The sequence below is a fragment of the Equus quagga genome, chromosome 14 (genome assembly GCF_021613505.1).
Source record: "Equus quagga isolate Etosha38 chromosome 14, UCLA_HA_Equagga_1.0, whole genome shotgun sequence".
NCBI classification, from domain to species: Eukaryota; Metazoa; Chordata; class Mammalia; order Perissodactyla; family Equidae; genus Equus; species Equus quagga.
The window spans coordinates 88,570,817-88,577,237 of record NC_060280.1 but is presented as its reverse complement, the minus strand read 5'-3'; positions in this window follow the sequence as shown (position 1 = coordinate 88,577,237).

Below are 6,421 nucleotides of genomic sequence, written 5' to 3'. Positions count from 1 at the left end.
CCGTGCCCTAGGAAGAAGCAATAATGGTGTACACCCACATCCCCTTTCTGGGCAGCCCTTCCCTACCCGGGCCCCATCGCCCTCCACCCTGCCAAGCCACCCCCTCGCTCCCTAGCTGCTCCCTGAGCAATACGACAGACGGATGCAAGGCCATTTTTCTCCAAGCCATGGGGGACCCTCTGGAAGGAAAGATGCCGTCTTCCCTCTGCTCTGCCCCTCGCCCGGTTCTGCCGCTGCAGGCCGGCCCTCTCTCATCGCCTCCCGTCCCCTGCGGAGCACACGGTACTGTAGCCCCCAGCTCCCCGCAGCCTCCATCAGTCTGTCCATCTCCGTGGGGAGGACCGCCCGCTCCCGCCCCCAAGATGCTGTACAGGGTTCATTTTTGTAGCCAACGTAGTTTCTGTCCCAGCCGGCGACCGGAGTGGGCCTTTTTGTTGTTGTTTTCTTTCTTTTTTTTTTTGTACATGTACTGTAAGGTTGGTTTGTAAATTATTCTACAGAGGCAAAAAGGGAAAATAAACTCGCCCTTCCCCCGCTGACCAGCAGGGGAAGGAGGGCAGGGGGTCTCCCAGAGGGAGAGCCCCCCTTCCCGCTGTATTATACAAACTGTACCATGGACCCCGAAAGGGGGAACTCGGCGCCGGTTTGCACGGGGACTCATGGCATCGGAGGGGGCGAGGGCTGGACAGAGCCTGCCCCCTCCCCGTCCCCAGGGCCGGATGTGACCGGCGAGAGGGCCCCCCATCCCCCATCAGGGCTCCTGTCTCCGGGGGTGCACAGGCCCCCCCGTGTGCTGCTCGCGTGTTGTCCACTTTGACGATCATTGAGTCTGATCGATAATCAATCCTTTGATCTTGTCTCCAATTAAACTGAGGCTTTCACGAATCTTCCAGGCTCATGTGGCTTCCATTCCCGCCATGATGTCGAGGGCGCCTCTCCTGCAGTGTCGTTGCAGTTGGCTAGGGGTGAAGAGGGGACTCTGTCCCTACCCCTCCCCCAGCAGATAGAACTTGAGGGGTACAGGGGGTTTTTGGGGGGGTGCACAGCCCCAGGTTGTAAAGTGGAGGATCAGACGTCGCAGTCTCTGGAGGCCAGCAGCCCCAGGTAAGCCTCACTTCTCCCACACGGGACGTATCTGACACAATTCTGGATTCTTCTGGAATCTTCTGGAAACCCCAAGGGAGCCTGATGGATGGCGCCTCCACTATCTGACTGCCAGATCGTGATAAAGGGTCTAAGTTCAAATTCTGCTGTGCAGACATGAAATTTGATTACCCGACACAAGAGAATTTACACCTGTAAGTTCCTTGAATTCCCAGCTTCCTGCCCATTTTGGTGTTGCAAACTTCAGGTTGCATGAAAACAAACCAAAACGAATAAACCTCTGAGGCTGGTTAAGTTCCGTGCGCTCTGTTTTGGTGGCCCAGGTTTGGTTCCTGGGGGTGGACCTACATCAGCCATGCTGTGGCAACGACCCACATAGAAAGTAGAGGAAGACTGGCACGGATGTTAGCTCAGGGCTAATCTTCCTCAGCAAAAAAAAAGAAGAAAAAAGTCAACAAACCTCTTAAAGACAGGATCCTGTGTTGCTTACAGCCTGTAAGCCTTGCGGCTGCCAGGCAAGCTGAATCCTCCAATTCACGCAGAACCAGCTCAGGATTTTGGCTCTGTTTTTCAAATGTGTTCATACAAGGCTGGAGAGTGAGTGAATCTCAGATATTTTAACCAATCCCCGTATTTGAATATGGTTAATTCTACCCATGGGAGCCCGTTTTTCCAAGCTTTATCAGGCTCATTAGCACGCTTCTGATTTCACCTATAAAACGTTTCTGATGCTCATTATGCTAATGAGCCAAACTTCCCCTGTGGATAAAGATGTGAATAGTCGAAGTGTTTCTGAAGCGGCTTTCAGATGGAGACCGGGCTGCCTCCGGGGTGCAATAAGCAGAAATAAACACATAAGCAGTGCGTAAGTGGGTAAGCTCAGTGCGATCAGGCTGTAAATACGTGAATATGTGTATGTTCACAGTGTGTGTGGAACAAAATGAGGGCAGCTGCTTTGTTCCACGGACACGTCGACCAGCCTACTCTGCCGCTCATCTCTAGCGGCCAGGGACAAGTTTGGATGCCAGCTCCAGCTGTGTGACCTTGGGCGTGAGACCTCTCCCACCTACAGTTATGTCATCTGTAAAAGGGGATAACAGAAGTCCCAGACTTACAGGTGGGTCCAGGGCGGGGCTGTCCGGTGAAACTTTTTACGACGATGGGAATGTCCTATGCTCTGTCTGACACGGTAGCCACTAGCCACGTGTGGCTATTAAACATTTGAAATGTGCCTGGTGCGACTGAGGAACCAGAGTTCTCATTTTCCTTTGCATGAAGCAGCCACATGGAGCCGGCGGCTGCCGTGTGGGACTGCACGGTTCTGGAACTTAAGGGAGAGTGTGAGTGTAGAGGATTTAGCGTGTATATACGGTGGCCTGCTTGACTGTGGCGTAAAGATTCACACTAGATACCCTGGCCAGAGGAGTGGGGTGAGCCTGGACCCAGAGGGGAGAAGCGAAGCTGGAAAACTAGGTAGAAGTTTCCAGCGAATCTGAGTTTTGCACAAGAAGCAAAAAGGTGACACACGTTTTCCCAAAGGAGGCAGAGCCACTCCCAGGCTGCAGGGGACGGCTGGGTGACCCCCAGTGAGCCTTCTTGTTTGCGCCTCAGTTTCCCCAAGTGTAAAAGGGCAGGCGTGATGTCCCCAACGCCTCCTGTGTTGGGATGCAGTGACAGTCTGAGAATGTGGATCAAAGGGTGGAGGTGGCACGTGACCATCAGCGGGCTCTATAAAATCTCCCCGTGGGGAGTTCATCTTTCTTCAGGCCAAGGTGACCACCGCGGGCAGCGGGGCACAGCCAGCGAGGCTTTGCCATCTGCACAGGACGGGCGACCTGGGGAGGGGGTGGAGTCGTTCCTTCTCTGAAGTGGCCATCAGCCACTTGCAGGCACGTGTCTGGGGCAGATGGCCCCGCCCCTCCCAGCCTTCGGGGGCTCCGCCCACTGCTACGCCTATTGGGCGGAGCATCTTACTGACTGCGGGGCCCCTGAGATAGGTACTGTCCTAGGCTCCATTTCCCAGATGAAGAAACTGAGGCTGAGACATGATCTAGAACGTTGGGGAAATTCAGAGAAATAAGGCCGGACGTCCCTTCACCCAGGGCCTGTTCCCCAATGATAGCCGCCAGGGACCTTTAAATGATCATCACGGCCTGATTTCAAGTGCACAAAATCTTGAGATGTAGGTAATCTTTTCCCCTTTCTCACAGCATAAAAATATAAGGAAGTAGTAATTAAACAAGATGCTTTCTTTGGTTCTTTTTTAAGGTATGCTTTTTTTGGTGAGGAAGATTTGCCCTGAGCTAACATCTGTTGCCGATCCTCCTATTTTTTTTCTCTCTCCAAAGCCCCAGTACATAGCTGTATATCTAGTTGTAAGTCCTTCTAGTTCTACCATGTGGCACGCCGCCACAGCACGGCTTGATGAGCAGTGTGTAGGTCCGCACCCAGGATCCAAACCAGCCACCCCTGGGTCTCTAGAGCAGAGTGCATGAACTTAACCACTTGGCCACCAGACCTGCTCCTTGTTTCTGTTTTTTTTTTTTTTTTCATTTATTGGCAAATAATGAAAAGATGGAATATCGTGGGATGGGCAAAACACTTTCATGGCTCATTAGTGCTGATGGAAGTAGGCACATACAGCTTTCCCAGAGTGGCCTGACAATATTTATCAGTAACTGTGCATGCATTTGACCCAGCTATTGCGGCTTTAAAACTCTTTATCCTAAAGAAACAGTTGGAGGAAAACCTAAAGATGTAGGTACAAAATGCCCCTTCTAGTGTTGGTCAGAATAGTGAAGAATTATTAAGAACTCAGAGGTCCATGAGCTGGCCTGGTGGTGTAGTGGTTAAGTTCATGTGCTCTGCTTCGGCAGTCCTGGGTTCACAGGCCCAGATCCTGGCAGGGACCTATTCACCACTCATCAAGCCATGCTGAGGCAGCATCCCACATACAAAAAAATAGAGGAAGATTGGCACAGATGTTAGTTACGGGCCAATCTTCCTCACCAAAAAAAAAAAAAAGAACTCATGTCCAACATTAAGGAGTCATTAAATTATGCTTCACCCATAAAATAGAATAATATGCAGCCATTAAAAACAATGAAGTGGGGCCGGTCCCATGGTGGAACGGTTGAGTTCACGCGCTCCACTTCGGCAGCCCAGGGTTTTGCCAGTTCATAATCCTGGGCAGGGACATGGCACCGCTCATCAGGCCATGTTGAGGTGGCGTCCCACATGGCACAGCTAGAGGCACTCACAACTAGAATATACAACTATATACCAGGGTGCTTTGGGGAGAAGAAGAAGGAAAAAAAAAAAGAAGAAGATTGGCAGCAGATGTCAGCTCAGGTGCCAATCTTTAAAAAAAATGAGGTGGATCTCTATTTGTTAAAATGACAAGATGTCCATAGCGAGAAGAGCAGGTTTCAAAACACTCTGCATTATATGATCCTACTAAAAAATATGTGCTTGGAAAAGGTGGCTGGTCCATCAAAATATTAACAGTGTCTCCAGCGGTGGGATTACAAGAGATCTATGTTTTCTGTTCTGCCGTCTCCGATAGCCTCTGAAGCTTTGCAATGGGCATGTGTTACTTTTATAATCAAGGGGGAAATTATTTTATAATCAGGGGAAAGAAAGAACCGGTATTTGTTATCTGGGAGGCACGGAAGCAGGGCAGATAAGCACACAGACTCTGACTCAGCTTGCCTGGAATCTGGTCTCAACTCTGCCAGGTAATGACTGGGTTGGTGCGAGCAGGTACTTCCCCACTCCGTGCCTCAGTTTCCCTCGCCGTAAAATGCCAGTAGTAAGAGCTCAGCTTTATCACATTCAATTTTCACAACAGCCTTATAAACTGGGTACCATTATTATAAAATGGGTCGTTGGCAGAGGAGGAGGCAAGACTGGGAGCTCGACCCCCGAGCGCCCCCTAGAGTGGGGCTGGGACGCTGCAGCAGGACCACGAAGCTGCGCACGCGCACATCGTGCAGGGGGCGTGGCGAGGGCCCGCGGGAGATGTCGTCCCGCGCCACGACGGGCTGGCGTACTTGTCATTAGCCGAGAAAGCAGCCAATGAAAGGCGCGGGCTGAGGATACTGAGGCGCTCAGACCGCAGCAGGTGCGACCACCCCTGAGACAGGTGAGGAGATCTGGCGTCGCTCCCTTCCTGAGAGTGACCCCAGCGCCGTTCCGCTCTTTTAGATTGACTTCGGCGTGAATCCCCTTCCCAAAGGGACCCTGGTGTCAGTCCCCTTTCCTGATGGGGCCCTAGCATTGTCCTTCCCGAGGGAGACCCCGGCGTCACCCTCTTTCCCTGAGGGGTCCCCTCCCTTGTCATCATCTCTTCCTAAGGGGAACCCAGAGTCGTGCCCCCTGCTTCAAGGGCCCTCAGAATCGTTCCTCCTTCCTGAGAAGGGGCCTGGCCTTGTCCCCCCTTTTCCCGAGGGTTTCCTGTCGTTGCCATCCCCACACGCTGAAGGGACCCATCACCTCCCTTTTTTCTTAGGGTAACCCCTTCCTGCCTTCCAGTGTGAGGTGGGCCCCTGCAAGGGCTTCCGTGGTCCCCAGACACAAGAGAAGTCCCAAAGTCCCCTCCTGCACTCCCCGGCCCCCAGCTGGGGAGACGGGAAGGTAAGCCTCGGCTTGCCCTCAGGGTGTTGCGAGGTTGTGAAACTAGCTGATAAAGGAAATCACTATGTCATACGAGAAATCGTTTAAGGAACTGGGACTGTTTCTCCTAAAATGGGAGCCACAGGAAGACCTCAAGACTGCCTTAAAATGTTCATCAAGCTTCTCACAGTTCCTGAAATCCTCAGCAGGTACTTATTGAGCGATGGGCTATGTGCGGGCCTGTCACCTGGAAGAGGGTTGACTTTGCTCCATGAAGGTCCGAGAGATCTGACGGTAACGGTGTTTAGAGGGAGGCCAAAAGGCGTCCTTGGGTTGACGTGAAATCCTAACAGGCTGAGCAGCTCTACTCTTGCACAAAGATGGGGAAATCGACACCCTTGGAGAAGCACCTAGAAGACCTGGCTAATTCCATTCAATCTGGCAAATGTTTATCATACATCCATTGATGTACAATAATTCGTCAATAACACGATGCAATAATGAGAATTTGAACCTTCAAATATGTGCGAAGCTTCTGTTATGTGCCAGCAAATAAAATGATGAACAAGACAGAAGAATAGGAGAATAATTATGAATACGGGATCCACAAATACCTTGCTTCTGCAAGCTACTTTTTCCTGGAGCGCTTCTCAGGATTTCTGGGTGTACATTAATAAACAACCATGCAAATAGCTGTCTCCCT